The 17508-nt window shown below is 41.1% G+C and overlaps 1 protein-coding gene and 1 long non-coding RNA gene across 12 annotated transcripts in view; one reads left to right on the forward strand and one right to left on the reverse strand.

Moving 5' to 3' along the window:
- The window catches only part of DPP6 (dipeptidyl peptidase like 6), a 553890-nt gene that overhangs the window by 390473 nt on the left and 145909 nt on the right, over positions 1-17508 (forward strand). The window lies entirely within an intron of this gene.
- LOC106046956 (uncharacterized) lies at positions 44-17069 on the reverse strand. 7 transcript variants are annotated; one of them, XR_001213528.3, is made up of 4 exons: positions 16440-17069; positions 13042-13166; positions 9343-9529; positions 44-830 (listed from the first exon to the last, which is right to left on the reverse strand). It is a non-coding gene; the product is annotated as an uncharacterized lncRNA (long non-coding RNA). The 7 variants fall into 7 exon arrangements; XR_001213527.3 differs by lacking the exon at positions 9343-9529 and having other exon boundaries at positions 16440-17000; XR_001213529.3 differs by lacking the exons at positions 44-830; positions 9343-9529 and adding an exon at positions 11326-11343 and having other exon boundaries at positions 16440-16593.

The following is a 17508-nucleotide window of genomic DNA, read 5'->3' on the forward strand; positions in this document are numbered from 1 at the left end:
TATTCCCCCTGTTCTTTTCTTTGCTCTTCAAATTACAGAATCATGCAGTGGTTGAGCTTGGAAGGGGCCTCAGGAGATCATCTTGTCCAAGCCCTTGCTCAAGTGGGAGCAGCTAAAAGAGGTTGCCCAAAAATTAAATCCTTAAATTTCTGTTCCAGTTTTCCTCCTGATTAATAAGTATGCAAACACCACCGCTCTGTTATTGCCATTTTTTATTTAAGTATCTCCAGGAGAGAGATCCCATAGAGATATCCCACAGCTAGACATTGAAAGCTGCAACCTTTGTCCCAAAGAGCTCCCAGCGTTTGATAGGTGATACAGTACATGGCTGGAAGAAGTGGTTGGAGCACTATCATAGTCATTATTTCACCATAAACAAATCTTCTGGTTTATTTTCGCTCATGAGAACACCTTTTTTTTTTTTCCCAGCAGAGAGGTGAAGCGTTGCTAAGCAACTGGCAAACAGTGGTCCAGCAGCAGCTGGGCTGGTGCTTGCACGTACCCCGTGTGCTCTTTTTGTCCTACGTTGCTGTGCATTTTCTAGTTAGGGGAAAACCAAATAATACTGGAATTAATGCACGTAGTGTTTGCTGGAGTGGAGCTGTTTGGGGGACGTAGATTCCAGCTCCCGCTGGAAATTGCTGCAGTCTGAACAATTTTTGGCAGGAATAAAATGATCCGTGGTATGCCATTCATGTAGGTTCCAGTCCAACTCCGATTATCACTGAAGTTATTAGTCTTTCTTCTGAATTTAATGGGGAACTGGATCAAATCCTACCTCTTGTTTGGCTTTCATTGTCTGCTATGCCCATTGGGAACGATTCTAATACCTGTAATGAAAAGAGAGAGAGCTAAAGGGTTGTGCTGAAAGAATGAGCTCCCCAGCCACCCTCAGCACAGCTGTCTCTGGCTTCTTCCCCCAACTATGGAATTGCAGGAAAGCAATTGCAGGCAATACACACCTTCACAAATACACCTGCGGTGGGCAGGAGCTCTTTTTCAGGCTGCATACTCTGGGGGAGCAGTGCTCCCCATAGCCAGTCTTTGGGAAGAATGTAAATGGAAATATTAGGTGTGCTCCAGTTCAGAGTTATTTGTCTACTATTCCTTTTTAGCATTGATATCCCTAATGGTCTTAATGAAGGAAGAGTTGTTTTATTGAGACCTTTGCAGCTATTTTTTTTTTTCATTATTATTTGCTAGACTATGAATGAATGATGTTGAATCAAACAAACTTTTACAGGAACAGAGAATGGAGTATTGCCACGGAGCTGTGTATAACCTCTCCCTTCTGAGTATAACTTTTCATGGAAATAAGTTTTTTTTTTGTTTTTTTTTTTTCTCCACAAAACTACAGTCTTCTGTGCAAAACCAATATTTCCCATGCTTTTCCGGTAACATTTACACACTGGTGCCATATGCACTTTCATTGAGAGTCCAATCCTGGCATGTTTTTAACTTTATTTCCCTCTTTCCATGTGCTTTCACTGACTCCAGTGCAACTTAACATAGATCTTGCCTGATCTAAAATTGCTAAAATATCATTTCATACAAGAGAAGTATGAAGCTGTATTATGCAAACCTGCCTAAATATTTTCTAAAATACTTGTTTTGTCGCTGTGTTTCTAATATTACTGATATTGATTTTAATACAGCTAGAGACATTTTTTAAGCCAATAGATAATCTGTAGATTTACCCAAGTAACTTCAGGTTTGAGAGCAAGTTTCCAATCTGCAATGTCATTCATGCAAGTACCCACAGCCATTTTACATTAATTACTTTTCTGAGTTATAGTTGCTTTTCATAGCTCTCTCTACCTGGCTAAATGGTAGAATCTTGGTCAAGGTCCCTCATAAGCAAGATGAAAGACCAATAGCCTGAATTCCAAGCACACATTCGTATCGGTTTCATGTTCTGAGTTTAAGAGCAAATGAAAGTCTGTCTGAAAACACCCAAGCCAAACTGATAAAACCTAGTACAGCAAGTGTGTTGAAATGGCTTAGCAGAAAAATTGCCTATTTAACAGTCACAAAATGAACGACTTTAGCATAGTTTAGTGGATAATCTGCACAAAACGTAAATACCTGTGGTCTATCCTTGCTTCCTTTCTCATCCTGTTAGTTATGTAGCAAAATACCACAATCATTCAGAGATCTGCAAAATTCAGTCCTCTCAACTCTTCAAATCTATATTTCCTTCCTTTACCTTTCCAAAGCAGATAAGTATTTCTCTTCAAGGTGGCAATTTAAAATATTCTGAAAACTCACTGGAATTGACGGGATGAACTGATGTTTAAGCATTTTTTTTGATTCGCAGTGGGCAAGTGGAAATAACATATTTCAGATCGATAGCTCTGTCATTCCATTGATTTCAATGGAACTAGAAAAGTAAAAAGAGAACCAGTTTCAAAGCTGACATAACTACACATCCAATGCAAAGACCACACGCTTTCCCTCAGCTTCAAATTGCAACTCAAGGCTGATTTGTGGATATGGCTGCATCTTTTTTATTAGAATTTCAATTAAATTTACTTGCATGAAGTGAGAGATATGCCAAAGATGGAACTTTGAAACTCTTAACATTTCTGTGATGCTGCAGTAATTTCTAATTCCAGTTTACATCTCTATCCAGTGGTTTATGGAGAGGAAAGAATATTTTGTTTAATCAGCTGCTGCATTCACTGTCTTCCACAGCCCTGAACGTTGCTCTTACTGAGTCAAAAAAAAAAAAAAAAAATCTATAGAGGACCAACGTAATTCATAGACCAGAGTCAACTGCTCAAGAGTATATTTCTAGTTCCACATCTTCCACGGATTGCTATTGCTTAGATATGCTTTGTAGCATAAGTTAACAATGGCATTGTTGTGAAGGTTTCTCTTTTCACAGTAACATTGTGCATACAGTACAGTATATGGTATATATGGTATAGTACAGTAGGTATATAGTATTATAATATAAGAAGTTTGAGATTGTTCTAGTGACCAAATTGCATTCCCCTGCCTAGCAATTTAAGTGCAAAGAATCCAAAAAGCATCTCTCTGTCAGATCCATCCATCCCTTTCCTCCTACCGTGCTCTGGTTGTTGCTCACCGCTTCGCACCTTGTGCTGTTCCATTCTCTTCCTCTAGTGTAAACTTCCCTTAACTGTACAACTATGATTATGTTGTCCATATGCTAAGCATGCATGCGAGCCCCAATTAGCAGCTCATTTCATACCGTGTATCTTAAACGCTGTATTTGGACACTTCCTCGTTTGCATATCCTCCTCTGTACAGTGCCACAAGTGTCCTGTGCAGCCTTTTGTTAGCCCACTTGCGGATGACAGATGGCCTAATCGTTAGGCAAGTCTCTAACTGCTTAGCAGTTCTGCTTTCAAGCTCCACATTACTTTGTAATTAGGTTTCACAATTGCTAGGCTTTTTCTGTATCCCCCTTGACATGGGATTTTAGCTCAGGTTTCTGAGAAGCTTGCTGGGAAGCTGCAATGTTTCTGTAATGGTAGACCAAAACTGGGATAAAGGGTGCTGGTATTTCATCCTGCAGAACTGCTCAGCCATCTGGACAATAACTGATAGTCATTGCCTGGACCCAGCCTGAGAAGCCGGTCAGGTTATGAGTGCTGCCACTGTGGCCCAAAGGTGCTGCAGCAATTCCCACCAGCTGTGAATCTGCCCCTGCATGCCCCAGGAGCTCTCCTCCCTTCTCACAGGAGGCAGAATCACATCCAATGCCTAAGAAAGCAGTAGAGACAGAAGTGTTATACCACTCATGGAGGCTTATGCTCATCTTTTCTTCTTTGTATGTAATGACAAATAGATTTTGCACGCACAGAAAGTACTTGGTTGCTGCTGCTGCTAGAAAAACATAATAGCAGCCTATAATATACAAGCCCTGCTTATTGCGGTTGATTGGGTGCGGCCTGCCATCATTATTTACTTCTTGGAAGATGTTTTTCCAGCCTCGCTGTTGGCATCTTGCAAGACAGAGTGTGTATTGTGGTGGCTGTTGCAAGGATTTGGGGCTGAACGTTAATGACAAGAAGCTCCATCCAGGAGCACATCTCCTTTGTGCCAGAAATGGCGAGACAGTCCTTGCAGAGAGGCTGTAACCAAACAAAAAGAATAGAGGATGAGATGAAAAGTACAATGTGCTCGAGCAGTGAGGAGCACGGGAGACCAAAGGATACCTTCAGGGTTGGAGGAAGTTGACTAATACAAAAACCTGAAAATTAAGCCCTGCTGTCCGAGTTCCTTGCCCATTTGCTGCAGCTGAAACACTGTCAAAATATTATTTATTCTTATCTGAAGGGGAATAGTGGGTAACTTAGCAAAAGGCTCTGAATGGCATTTTCAGAAATGGTTTAGTTATTTGGAAACCTGCCCCTCAGCAAGAGCCAGAAGGGCTGCGTGCCTAGCTTGCATCTGAGAATGGCAGCTGGGCATTTACATCATAGTCCTGAAAAATGCACTAATAACTAATATCTAAATATAATACAGCAGTTCTTTTATCTTTAATACTCAGTCACATATGTTTTATTGCATGTTTTACTAATAACATTATAGACTCTCTAGGCTCTTTTTAAGTCTAATATTGAATTTAATGGCCTAGAACTAATAAGTTTTATTTCCCATGCTGAAAAAAATTGTCTTGCAGTAACTGAGGTAATTTATTTCAGTTTACCTTTAATAATAATGCTCAGATCAACAATACTTGGATAGCCCAAATGCCCCCAAGTCTATTCTGTGCAGTGTAAATTCAGTGCACTGTATTGATAAAAGCACTGATGCATTTCAAATGATGCAGATGCACGTGGAGTGAATGAATTATTTATCGTTTGCTTTGCATAGATATGGAGAACTTTGTAAGTGCTAATATTTTTCATTGTGAAAAAAGGGTTGTGTTAAGATGCTGCTTTGACAGCCCTGGAGACTAAAATTGCATAGTTAGCTGTAACACAGCTAGCTGGAGTGCAGGCTTCTCTGGCTAGCTCCTCCATGGGCTTGACCACATCAGAGAGACCAAATGAATTGCATGGGGGCAGGAGCCTTGTGCTTAGCAGGGGTAGGCCATTGGCATGAAAGGAAAGCTCATCTTCGTCTTTCTCATCAGAGAAACAGATTCAGGTCTTGTATGTGTTCTTCAGGTGCTATAAAATGAGGGCCACACACCCGCCCCAACTCTCATCCTAAATAAATGCAAACTGTTCACAGATGTTTTTGTTAGTGTAAATTTGGTGAAGACATAAGAGAAAATTGGGTTACTCTATTGGAATTTTTGCTTCATTACCCACCGTGCTAAACAGAGATACTAGTAAGTTAATTTTAACGTATTTTAATTTTGTGTTAAAATCACCTGAGAGAATGCGTTTGCTGAACTTGGTTCAATGAAAACTTGTCACACTCCCAGTTCTGGTGTGCTAAACCTCATATCCTATGTCATGGCAGTTTGTTTTTGTGATGTTTTTGTGAGCATTCTGGCTTTCCAGTCACTCTTGAAATATTTTCTGAGATGCATAGCAAGCCACCTGGAGCACAGTACAGGAGTTTGTGGTGGTAAAGATTTCGGTGAACTTTGAGCCCCACAGCTCTGAGATACATGAATGGTGATCTGTGAACATATGTATGCTAGTTAAGTAAGCACACAGTGAACTTTGAGGTAGTGTTGGTGTCAGTGAAAGTGTCCATGTGCTTTAGTGATGGTTGATTGCTTTTTTAACGTAAATGTCCTTACAAAATGCCATCCTATATTGCCAAAGAAGAAGAAATAAAGGCTCACACTCTATCAAGACGGCTACAGTGGGGAAGAAGAGAAGAATGTATTAACCCTTTGAACCATAATTTTGATTTTAAGACTCATCCTGGATCATCATGTCCAGGGATTTCATAGAGTAAAATCTCTACTCTGAGAGCACTGAAAGGAGTTTGCCTTGCTCCCTGCCTTGCAGCTGCTGTGTACTTGCTTAAGTTCAGCAATGACAGTAACCTATTCACTAAAGACAGGAAACCATGGAATTAATGGCTTTTTAACATACTATAATAGGCTGTGGAGGAGAGCATTTCAGCCATGTAGCTATTTTGTTCATTGCTGCTAGAGAGAGTGAAATGAGAAATCAATTTAGTTCTTTTAAAAATTAATACAGTCTGCAGAAGCAAGCTGGGGAAGCAAGCAGCTTTGTAGCTTGGCTATAGAAGTGCCTCTGTGTTCAGCATCTCTGTAGTGCTGGGGTGCTGGTGGGGCATACGTTTGGCTGGTAGGCGGAGAAAATCGTCTGTTGGTTTCTGAATTTGGAGGGAGAAATACACTGGAGAAAGTCCTGTTTGTGAAAAATATTCCACCTTAGAAAAGCAGAAGTAACACTGTAATGGTCAATTAGTATTTTACACCCACGTGCAAAAGCCATATGTGATCTCAGAAATTCAGTGCAGTAGCTTTGTCGTTGTGTCCCTGCATCATGCCAAGTTGAGTGAAGAGGCCAGCACAGGGACAAGACTGGTGGTGTGAACATCACCTTTGAGAAGTGAGATGAAAGGAGGCGAGTGATGGAGAGGGTTTGGCGGGGTGATGTAGCAGGGAGCACAGGCTGCAGAGTTACTGGGGGTGAATGCATGAGGGGAGGGTCTTGGGGTTATGAACAGAAGCAGGGGCTGGAGTTGTGGAAATGATGAAAATGAGCCTGGAAGTCAGTAATGTGATCTTGTGTCTTAGGCCATTAAGACATTTCTCACAAAGAGCTGCAAAATACACTCAGTTGTTTGGGTAACCTTATAGGGACCAATTAAAGAGTAAAAGATGGCTGGAAGATGCAGGGGATGTCCTTGGATTTTTCTTTCTTGTTTGAGCTCTGCTAACATCCACTCCAGGTAACTGCCTAATTCTGTTCCTACTGACATTATTTTTAAAAGAGCAGGAAAAGCAGACTTCTCCCCCACATGCAGTGTGATAGTCACACTCTCACATGTTAGACGAGGAAACATTTCCTAGACTTCTTACATCCATTCACAAAAAGAGATTCCCCATTTTGCATTCATGCCTGGCTCCACTAAAATTAGTGTTTTTCTCTCCAAGTAACTCAGAAGTGAGGTAGTGCCTCCTGCCACGATGGTGTCTGACAGTGAAGAGCATCTGTGGGGAACAATCTGAAGCTGCAACAGGTGTGAAAACAAGGAGCACCTGGGCTCTTGTGTGTGTTAAATTTATTTGCAGAGTTGAGGTTAAAATCTGTGGAGATAGGATAGAGGTTGCCTTGCTTTGTGCCTCCCCATTGTCACTCTTAGTGCTGCACCAAGGTGCATGGCAGTTTTATATGGCTGGTGGTTGAGACAAAGCTGTGAAATTCAGTGTTGGCTTTCTCTACCCCTCTAGGCTTCCTGCAGCTGCACTCAGTTCAGAGGGGATAGGCTTTTGATTTAAAAAAAATAAAAAAAAAAAAAAAAAAGGAGAACAGCAGGAATGGAAATGGGGGAGAAACAGCACTCTGCCATAGGGAGCTGCTGTGCCCGTGGGGGACTTTAGAAGATGCAGCTCACATCAGCAGTGTTTCTGCTGCTGAAAGAAAAGAAATGCATTCGCCAGCTCTGCCTACGTGTTTAACAGTTTGAATCCGGTTAAAAAAGGGACCTGTTTTTTCATCTCATTTAAAGTGGTTCGAAATCAAAACCTGCTGCTTTCAGAGATGAGGGAGATGTGCTGGTTTTACAGGGATTTAACTGGGAGATGGATTAGGTGTTCTCTTGGTGTGTGTTAGTTAAAGCTCCAGGTGAAGAGCTGTAGGTTCAGTGGGATGCTGATAAATACTCTTCCCCAGGTTTTACACCTGCAAAGCGAGCAACCAGGAGCTCCCAGTTGTCCCCAGCCCCTGGGAAAGGGGGAACTGCTGTGATGGAAATTGCATTTGATAAGCCTGTAAAAGGATGGTCATAACTGCAGCTGGGGTGGTTGAATTTGTACCAAATAAATTTGTTGTTGTGCTGGATTTTTGGTTGTTCATTTTCCTTTGTCTCTTCAGATGTGTATAGCACAGAATGGAAAGAGGAGGGAGAAAAGGAAAGCAGCATGTACCCAGCTCCCAGGTGATGGTGAGATGCAACAGAGGGTGGTGGTCTTCTCCCTTGCCTGGACACCTGGCCGTGGGTAGGGTTGCCTTGGGAGGAAGTAAGGAATAGGAATAAGGAATTCAGTTAGATCTGTCACTACTGAGAAAATCTGGACAGATAGATAGGGAATTCAGTTCTGAACCTCAGCTAAGGAACATCAAAAATGAGGGTTTGCATGGACCTGCTGAAGATTTTCCTAATGATCTGGTGGGTGTAAGAATGGAAATGTTTTGGGAGAAGAAAATCTAGGAGAGGAGCATCTAGGGAAAAAAAAAAAAAAAGAAGAAATGTGTTGCATAATTGCAGGATATGCTGAGCAAGAAGTACATGAGAGGGAGGGATGATAAGAAAGGAGAGCTCTTCAAGGTGCTTGGGGCCTCTTGTTAATCAGCCGATACTGATTACAACAACACTGCTGGTACCTTCAATAGTGATTCCAGAGATCTGAAATCTGTCCACACAGTTCATCTTAAAAACCCTCCATTCTGTAGGAAACAACCTGCTTTTTTTATTATTATTATTTTATTTTAAACCAAGGTAATTTTCCATTTTCTCCACTGCCCTGCCTAACTTTGCTTCCTTGTTGAAGGTTTTGACTTGATGCAAAACATGTATTCTTAAGTCAGGAGCTTTCCCTGAGCTTGCTCCACTGCTCTTGGACACTTGCTGAAGATGGAGTGCTCACCAAGAATAATTAGAGTGGTATGTATTTTTCCACTTGCCCCCTTTTAATGAACATTAAATAAATATATACCCTGATACAGCAATTTCATAAATCAGAGATTAAATTTTACATCAGATATTTGTAATTGAAATTTTAATAGGCAAAGATTTACTTATCTAAGAAAGAAAGCCTCTGGTGAGTTTGCATCTCCTGACTGCATTAAGCTGATGAACATATAAGAAGCAGTACTTTTTTTTATTATTACAAGAAATAGTACTAAGCTTATATATATAATTCATTAAAAGAAATTTAGAGTGGAATAATTATCATTGATCAAGGGAATATAATTATACTTTAAAATGTAGATATACAAATCCCACATCAGTGAAAATTCAATTAAGAATGGAAGAGACCAAAGGTTTGCCCATCCCCAAATCTTGTTTCCATCAGTGTCGATACAGTCATGTACAGGAATGAGGAAGTGCAACAAGCTTCACACACTTTTTAGGTCAGGGGAATACCAGATCTTCTTGTGGTTTATTTATTTAGTAACTCCAAGTATATTTCTCTTCCAAGTAACTTACCAACTGTCCTCCAGAGTCTTCTGCATCCCTTATGTCCTTCATCAAGGAGTTTCATAAGGCTAAGACCTACGGCACGAGGAACTGCCTCCTTTTGCTTACTTGGGAGTTTGCTCACATTTGCTTTGCTTGATGGTCCTTATACTGGTATTTTGGATCATCTTCATCGTGTCTTGAATGGTTTCCATCTCTAGAGTGTCATTTTTGAGACAATGGGATTGTCACTACACAGAAATATTAGGGGTTGGCTTCTTAAATATGTTCAAATGATTTCAGTTTCATGACATTTTAAGCCAAGTTCGTAGGTGTAGTACAACTTGTTTGACCCCAAAGAAAAGGCAGAACCTTTTGCACTGCACCAGAGAGAAACTCTATATGACCTGGTGCCAAACTGTACCATGCTGGATGATCACAGTACCATAAAACTTGGGATATATGTTCCCAGCATGACTTTCACAGATTTACATGAAGCCAATGCTGTTCCATACACATACCCCAGGGTTTTAAACCGGTTGCTTTGCTGATATCTCTTTCTACTGCCAGCAACAAGGAATAATCTCTGGTAGAAAATGCAGTGATCCTGTAAGTGATGCTGAGACAGAAGTTGTTGTGCACACTGTGAAATAATCTCTGATTATAGGAGTGTAACACCTCTTAAAAGCCACTTCTAATATCATGCTTAGCAGGAAAGAACTCGAGGTAAGGCATCAAAGGTGAAGGAAAGAAAGAAAGAAAAGAAAATGCAAGAAAAGGAGAGTGGGGAAAAAACTTCTTACAATAAATTTCTTTCATAAAGAGAAAAAGATGATGATGTAACCAGATTTGTGTATGGCCAGGCAGGGAGCTTGCCTTCACAACCCTGCCAGCTGGGTATGGTGCCAAGCCTTCCTGTTGGTACTTCACCTAAAGTCCCTCTTCACCTAAAGCTTCTGGCGAATTACAAGAATATTTACTTTAGGTCGAACAGAATTTTTTTTTAATTTTTTATTTTTTTAGTTCTCAAAGAGACTATTAAAATTGTATGTGAATGGCCCCCCAAGGCTAAGAATATTTGGAAAGTAAAGGAAAATAATCCAACATTTAATTTTGTTTGAAAAGACTTTTGAAAAATATCAGGTTCTTTTGAAGCCCTATAGCTGATTTGTCAATGCTTAAGGTTTGTAATAACTCACAAAATCCAGACAGCCAGCTTCAAAGCTCACTCAGTGGTGTGGATGGTAAAAGGAAATGAAGTCTAGTAAAATGGCAGTGGGGAATTTCAAAAGCTCAAGTCAAGAAGGGAAAAAAATAGTTTCAGCTCGAAAGCAATTTGCCCATAAAGATTGATATTTTGGATTTACTGCCTAAATGATGTTTATTTTGGCATGCACTGGACCTGCTAAAAATCAACTATATGTTACAGGGTGGTAAATCCGGCAATTCAGAGAGACTTTGGGCTCATTACAATTATGCAGAGGCAGTCAGTCCAGGTGCTGCTGGGAAGTACTGACCTTATACACTTTCTGTAGGAAAAATCTGAATACCATGGTGGTATTCACCTACAGGTGGGATGAGGCTACAGGTGGGATGAAAAGAAACTTGGGTTTGTCCAAGTTTTACTGACTTGGAAAAAAAAAAAAAAAAAAAAAAAAAAAAAAAACACCATTTTTGCACCCAGAAATCCTCCCAGTAGTCAAATTTATTATCACCCTTATAAATGCTTATTCTCAGCTCATCAGTCCTATTTTCCTATTTCCCAGTGAAATTCCCCTAACCATTCCCCGAACCTGCTGGTGCTGGTGGTTCTCCCTGTGACAGTCCCTGCTGTGATGGCATTCACGTACATGAGCAGGGACACAAAAAGCTGCTGCTGCTGCTGTTTTTTATTGCTTTGGCTGATGGACTGGCTCATTTTACAAGATGTATTTCTTGGAGGACATGCATAAGCCATGGTCCTTATTAATAATTTGGAAGTTTCTTTTACTTTCTTATTCTCCTTCCCAGTGGAGTATGAACTCTGTGACACTAAAAATAAAATAAAATAAATACTAAAAAAAAAGTTCATGCACTCTCAAAATCACTTTTTTGCTCTTTTTTTTTTTAATAATATTACAAAGAATATATATGTAAATATATTTGCTCCATTTATTCAGCATTTTCCTTCTTCCAGGTTTTAATTTCATGGGCAGAATTTGAGAGAGTTTACTATTGTCTTTGCCTTGATGCATTTAGCTGTGTGGTTGTTTTGCAAAAGTGCGTAGCTCAGCTTTACCACCCTTCTCTCTCACTCCCTGTCCTAAAAAGGTAGAGAAGGGGAAGGGGAGAGAGAATGGGGCAGGCCTATACATTAGCAGCCCACTTACAAATTATGGATATTTGCCTTAAGGTTGGTTCTGCTAACCATATTGCCAAAGGTCAGGAGCAGGGGTTACCAGTCACACACTTATTTTTTATTTCTTTTCTTTTTTTTTTTTTTTAATGTCTTACATAGGGAGATATTTTTATAAGTAGATTTATATACCTATAATTGTAGTATTTCTGACTTTTTTCTTAACGGACACAGAATGGCCAACATGGCTCAATTATCAATCCAAAATAGATCTGAGTATGAAAAATAGGGGGGGGAACAGTTTGTTAGAATTCCATATTTGGCATTTATTTTTCTTCTTTCTGGGACAGGAAGCTGAGAACATATAATCAATTTTTTGTTGCAATCATTTTTTAAGGGAAATGATATAGGACTATAGTCAGGAGAAAACAGTACTGAATATAGCCTGTATTTACCAGTTTGAAGGACCTTAATCAACACAGTGAATTTTGGTAGCTCCATCCAAAAATGATAGATTGTAGTGGGAATAGACATTTTCCGCAGTAGGATAAAGACCATGAGAGGCTCATGGACATTCATGATAAAGAGAAGTATTGCCCTGAGTGACAAAGAAATGATGTAATAATAAGGGAAATAAATGAAAACATGAAGAAGTAAAGACATATTCATTAAATAAGAACAAAGGGCATCCTTTGGTTTTAAAGCTATTGACTGAAAGTTTTTAACACAGTGAGAAACCATTAAGAAGATAATTTTGGAACAAAGCTTTTGTAGGAATCAAGAAAGGACCAATCATTCTTTTGGTGTAATCTCATTTACTTCATTGCATTTAAATTGGGTGTTTATATCTGCTCTTCTGCTTCAGCATCTGCATCAGCTTGTTTGCCCTCTTAGCAGCAAACCACCGCTGATTCAAAACTGATATTGGGCGGGGCAGCGAACGATGCAAGGTACTGGTTCCTTGGTGAGAATGGGAATAAGAACAAGATGGAATAAAAAATTCACCTTTGTGATTCATTGTGGGGCTGTCTGTGGGATGTGGACTGGTCACCGCGGGCAAACAGATTTGAGGTATTCCAGGAAAGCTATATACTTAGCTGATATTAATTTCATTTCGTCATTGACAATTTAAAGCCGATTCATTTGGATGTCTAATTGGAAACTGCTTCTCCTGGTAGCTGTTCCCTTGCACTTGGAAGTCTGTTCAGCTTCAGGTAGTGCTCCTTGCTAGGTCGTCTGCCAATATCACGTCCAAACGTTCATTAACGGCCCGTCACATCTATGGAAGGTGTTTCCATCGGCTCTGTAACACAGTGCCCTCTTGTGACCAGCCCAAATCCCGTAACCGCACACCGGTAACAAGAGCGGGTAGGTTATTGTATCTAACGTCTTACCTCGACTTTCAAAGGTCTGACGTGAGGGTGACAGCTGCAGCTCTGTCGCACGCTTTTTGCTCTTGGACTTCAGCACAGTCGTAGCATGCTAGACACATCTGAAATAAGGTGATGTAAAAGGGATCCTGCAATATTGCACGCAAAGAAAATTAAAAATTTATCCAGAACTGTGCACACAGTAAATTTGCTTGTTAATGCACAAAGATCTCCTTCAGCTGGTACTGAAATTTCAGCACTCTGCCTACAATAATAGTAAGAAAAAGGAAAAACAAGCAAACAAACAAACAACCATTTTACATGTTTTTTCTGTCATGGCCACTAGCAAGTGTAATTGGGCTGGGGACAAAGAGAAGGAGCAGAGGAAATGCATGGAAGAATTAAGAAAGCAATCTGTGGGGTCACGTTTTAATGAAAATTTATTCATGAATTCCTTTTTTTTTTTTTTTTCTCAGTGTCAAATGTATTATTACATTTACATGTAACACTCAGGGTTATATGCTCCCCTGTGTGAAGATGACCTAAATGAAGCAGAAAAGAGCTGGTGCTTTTGGCAGAGAAGAGAGGGGGGTCACCAAGCGATGCTGCAGCTCCAGGAGGTGCTTGGAGCAAGGCTGTCTGCACCCCGCTGGCAAGGTGGGGATGGTGGCTGTCATGTCAGCTGGTAGCTATGGTGGCAATAGCTCTTGAGGCTTTATATTCCCGATAAAGTCAGTGCCACAGCATCCCTCACATCGCACAAGCTGGGATGAGCTGCTGTGTGTTATCCATTATTTGCACTTTGTTTTCCTGTTTAGATGCATGGTGAGATTATGAAAAATAGATGGCGTATGGATAAATGTGTTCTGGGACTACTTCCTTGGAAATTAGCTCTTTAGGGTTAAATAGCTTCTGGTCTGTGCTGAAAGTGGGAAGTTTCTGGCATGAAATCGAAGTGATGGGTATAATCTGGAATCTCCAGCTGTCCAGACTCGGTGACCTGGGGTCATTCTCATTTTTCCTGCTGTAACTCCTAGGGTTTGAAGAGCACTTGGTATGAGCACAACTGAACTGAAACAGAAGATGGCAGAGAATTTTTTAGGAAGATTCCTCTACTCTGGAATAGGCCAAAGACAGCTCAGGGTGCTGCAAAGTCCCTGTGCTGCTGCCATCTCTCACAATGAAACAGGGAAAGCAGCAATGAGCTGCATATTTTTGCTGTTGTTGGTAGGATTTTGTTTTGTATGGGGGTTGATTTGCCTTGTATGGAGTCAAAATGGATTTACTTAGAGGATTTCTCTCTCTTTTTTTTTTCCCTGATTACAGTCTGTCTCCTTTTCCCATGCATGAATTAAAAAAGCAGGTAGAGGATGGGAAGAGGAGCTATTTGAAGTTGAAATATATTCTCTGTTTCTCACATGGACTTCAGCTTTTCATGCCTATGCCACTGAGCCATGATCTCTACATACAGATTTGCCAGATTGGGGCTCTTTGAAGAGGAGTTCAGTCTCACAAATGAGGCGCAGCTGCCGAACTGTACCTAGCTTCAAATTTGGGACTGAGATTTCAAAGGTGTGCACAGACAGGGTTTAGGGCTTAGTTCCTAGCCTTCTCTCAATGAGACTGAATAGACTGAATAAGCTTTTTTTCTTTTTCTTTTTCTTTTTTTTTTCTCTTTTTCTCTTTTAGTTGGGATCTTAAAAGATTTGAGGTTAGTCAAAAAAAAAAAAAAAAAGAGAGAAACAGAATGGTGTTATGGATTTTTATAGTTTTAAGTTTTCCCAGGACTCAGCCTTCTTTGAGCTTTTGACAAGTTAATTTACAAGCCTGCTAGAGATGCACCTTGATATGGGAATATTTCTGAGCTATAACTGTGTTTTATTTTACTGGCACGACTGTAAAAGCACTGTATTGGTGCACCAAGTACAACTGCATTGAAGTAATGAGCAATTAAAAACACTTCTTGCATAATAAAGCACTTTCTCTCATGTTGCACTTACTTAATGTACCAATGCAGTGTGTTATACAGCATTTAGCTAAATTACAGTAAATCACCTGTTTCAAGTTTCCCTTTCTACTTCTCATGTGTTTTTTTTTTTTTTTTTTTAAAAAAAAAAAGTGCTTGAAACAGTAAAAGGATAATGACCCATAATGCCAGGAAGATAAAAATGGGATTTCAGTTGTCTCCTGGAATTAAAGGCTGTAGCAATGTTGTTAAAGCCAAGCTGTTCTCCATCCCCTGTTGTTCCCTTGCATCAGCATCACAAAGAAAAACAGACTGTTGCTTATTTCTGCACTGTGGAGTAGCAAGACTGAAGAAAAAGGAGTTGCTGGTGGAGGGCAGGTGGATAGAAGACAAAAAGTAGGGCGATAGGGGTCTGTAGCGAGTTACACATGCCAAGGTCTACAGGGGCCATCCTCAAGGCCCAGGGTTTGCTGAGGGTGGGATGAAGCTGTGGGTATGGAAATGGGGTTTCGTTGCCATTCACCACTTGTGCTCCTTCCCTCCCTTCTCTCTCTGTTATTCCAAAGCCAGCTTACTGCTACACCAGGGGACAGGAGATGGAAAGCCACTTCTGAATTTTCTCTCTGGGAAGCAGCTCAGTATCAAAACAAGCTTGGTTTGTGCTTTGGGCAGGGAATTTCAGATCCAGGTGTTATGAGTACATGTGATAAATATCAAACAGGTACACTGCAGCATGTCTTGAAAGAACCACAGGTTGTACTATTAAATGAGTCAGCACAGCATTCTCCTTTTCTACCTGAATTTGGGACCGAGTCGTTCTGGACACCTGAATGAGCTGAATCTGCTGAGGATTGCCTGTGCTTTTATTTCCCATTAGATTCTCTGCAGTGAGGTGTTACAGCAGCTAGGGAGCATGCATGGCTCTACCATTTGCTGACTGTGTATGCCCGTGAATTTTCCAAGTGCAGGCCCAGGGGTGACTCCTTGCCATTCCAGGCTGCTGGACTCCCGTTAGGCAGATTCTGCCCCAAGTGAGACAGTCACCCTGCAGGCCCACTAAATAAGTCACCATTTCCCTTTTCATGAAGACAGAGGCAAGAAAACATTTCTCTAAGCCTAGCTGTGCTTGTTGTTCTCCCCCCCTATATCATGCTCAAGTTTTTTTTCCTGTCTGGTATTTTTTGTTAACATTTGCTGTCATTGTTGTTGTTGTTTCCTGACAGTTTTTCTCTCCTCTTTGCTTCCATTATTTCCCAGAGTCCAAGGCTCTTTCTCTGAACATCAGTCTCTGAACATAGTGGACTGCAGCTGGCAGGATTAAGTTTTTTTTTTTTTTTTTTTTAACATCTTGGTGCCACACACAGCAGCCTCTTCACCTCCACTTGCCCTTTTTTCCTCCCTCTTGTCACACAGAAAACACTTTTTTCTAGAAAATCCTAAACCTCCCACAATTTACCTGCCACACAAGATGCTCACATGAGCTGTTCGGATGCCTCTGCATCAAGTATAAGCCTGTTGCTTTGCCTAGCACTTATGGGCTGCTTCATCCCGGGGTTTTGCCTCGCGGTCTGGTTTGTGGGTGCGAATGTGGCAGTCCCAGCAGTGAACACCCACCCCTGCCCAGCCCGCGTCTGGGTGCTTGCTTTTGTTGTGATGCTGTTCCCATGGTAATATACTGAATTTCTACATAAAACGGCAGCCACCCCCAAGCCTGCAAACACTGGCATCATTACAAGATGGTATTTTTCTTCCTGTGTGCTGCAGGTCTGCTGTGGATGATCTGGATTTGCTTTATCAAGCCAGACCCTTCTCTTTGGCCCCGGTGTGTGTGTGCGGGGGGTGAGGGCTGTGGGATGCCCGAGCCCACCCAAGAAGCCCACCCACTCTTTTCCCTACTCTCGTTTCCATCTGCAGTGCTGGGGCTCACTGAAAACTTTTTAGGATGCTAAACAAACATAACATTTTTTTCCTTTTTTTTTTTTTTTTTTAAATTCCGTTGCCTCATCTTCATGGTTTTTTTTTGAGTGAATGTGGTTATAATACGCAGAGTCTCCAGCCTGAAAACAACAACTTAGTCTGAAAAATCAACAGCCTCACTGCTGTATGCTTCCTTCCTGTTATCTTGTGTGAGCTGGTCGCTGCTGGGGTGCTGCGCCTGAGCAACACCTGCCTGGGAGGGCTCGGAGAAACCCTCGGCTGGTGCAGGCATTTCAGCAAGCGCCTGCTGCCGAGCAATGCCCCTGTGTCTTAAAGCCTTCAGTGCTCTGGGCCATTAGAAACCCCACGACAGCTTTTTTTTTTTGGAAGAGGGTATGAAAACATCGGGCTCTTCACCTGTTTCCAGCTGCAGTAACTGGCCTCATTGCGTGGAACAGGATGCGCTATTTTCACTTGCAAAGCTCAGAGGACTCTTCCAGGTTTTCTAACCCCACTGAAAAGGGTAGGAAAATATCTTGCTACAGCAGCAGGGGTGAGAAATGACTGAATAGTGCCTGGTCCCGTGGCAGTAACAGTCTTGCACATGG

This window comes from Anser cygnoides, chromosome 2, assembly GCF_040182565.1.
Source record: "Anser cygnoides isolate HZ-2024a breed goose chromosome 2, Taihu_goose_T2T_genome, whole genome shotgun sequence".
Taxonomy (NCBI): domain Eukaryota; kingdom Metazoa; phylum Chordata; class Aves; order Anseriformes; family Anatidae; genus Anser; species Anser cygnoides.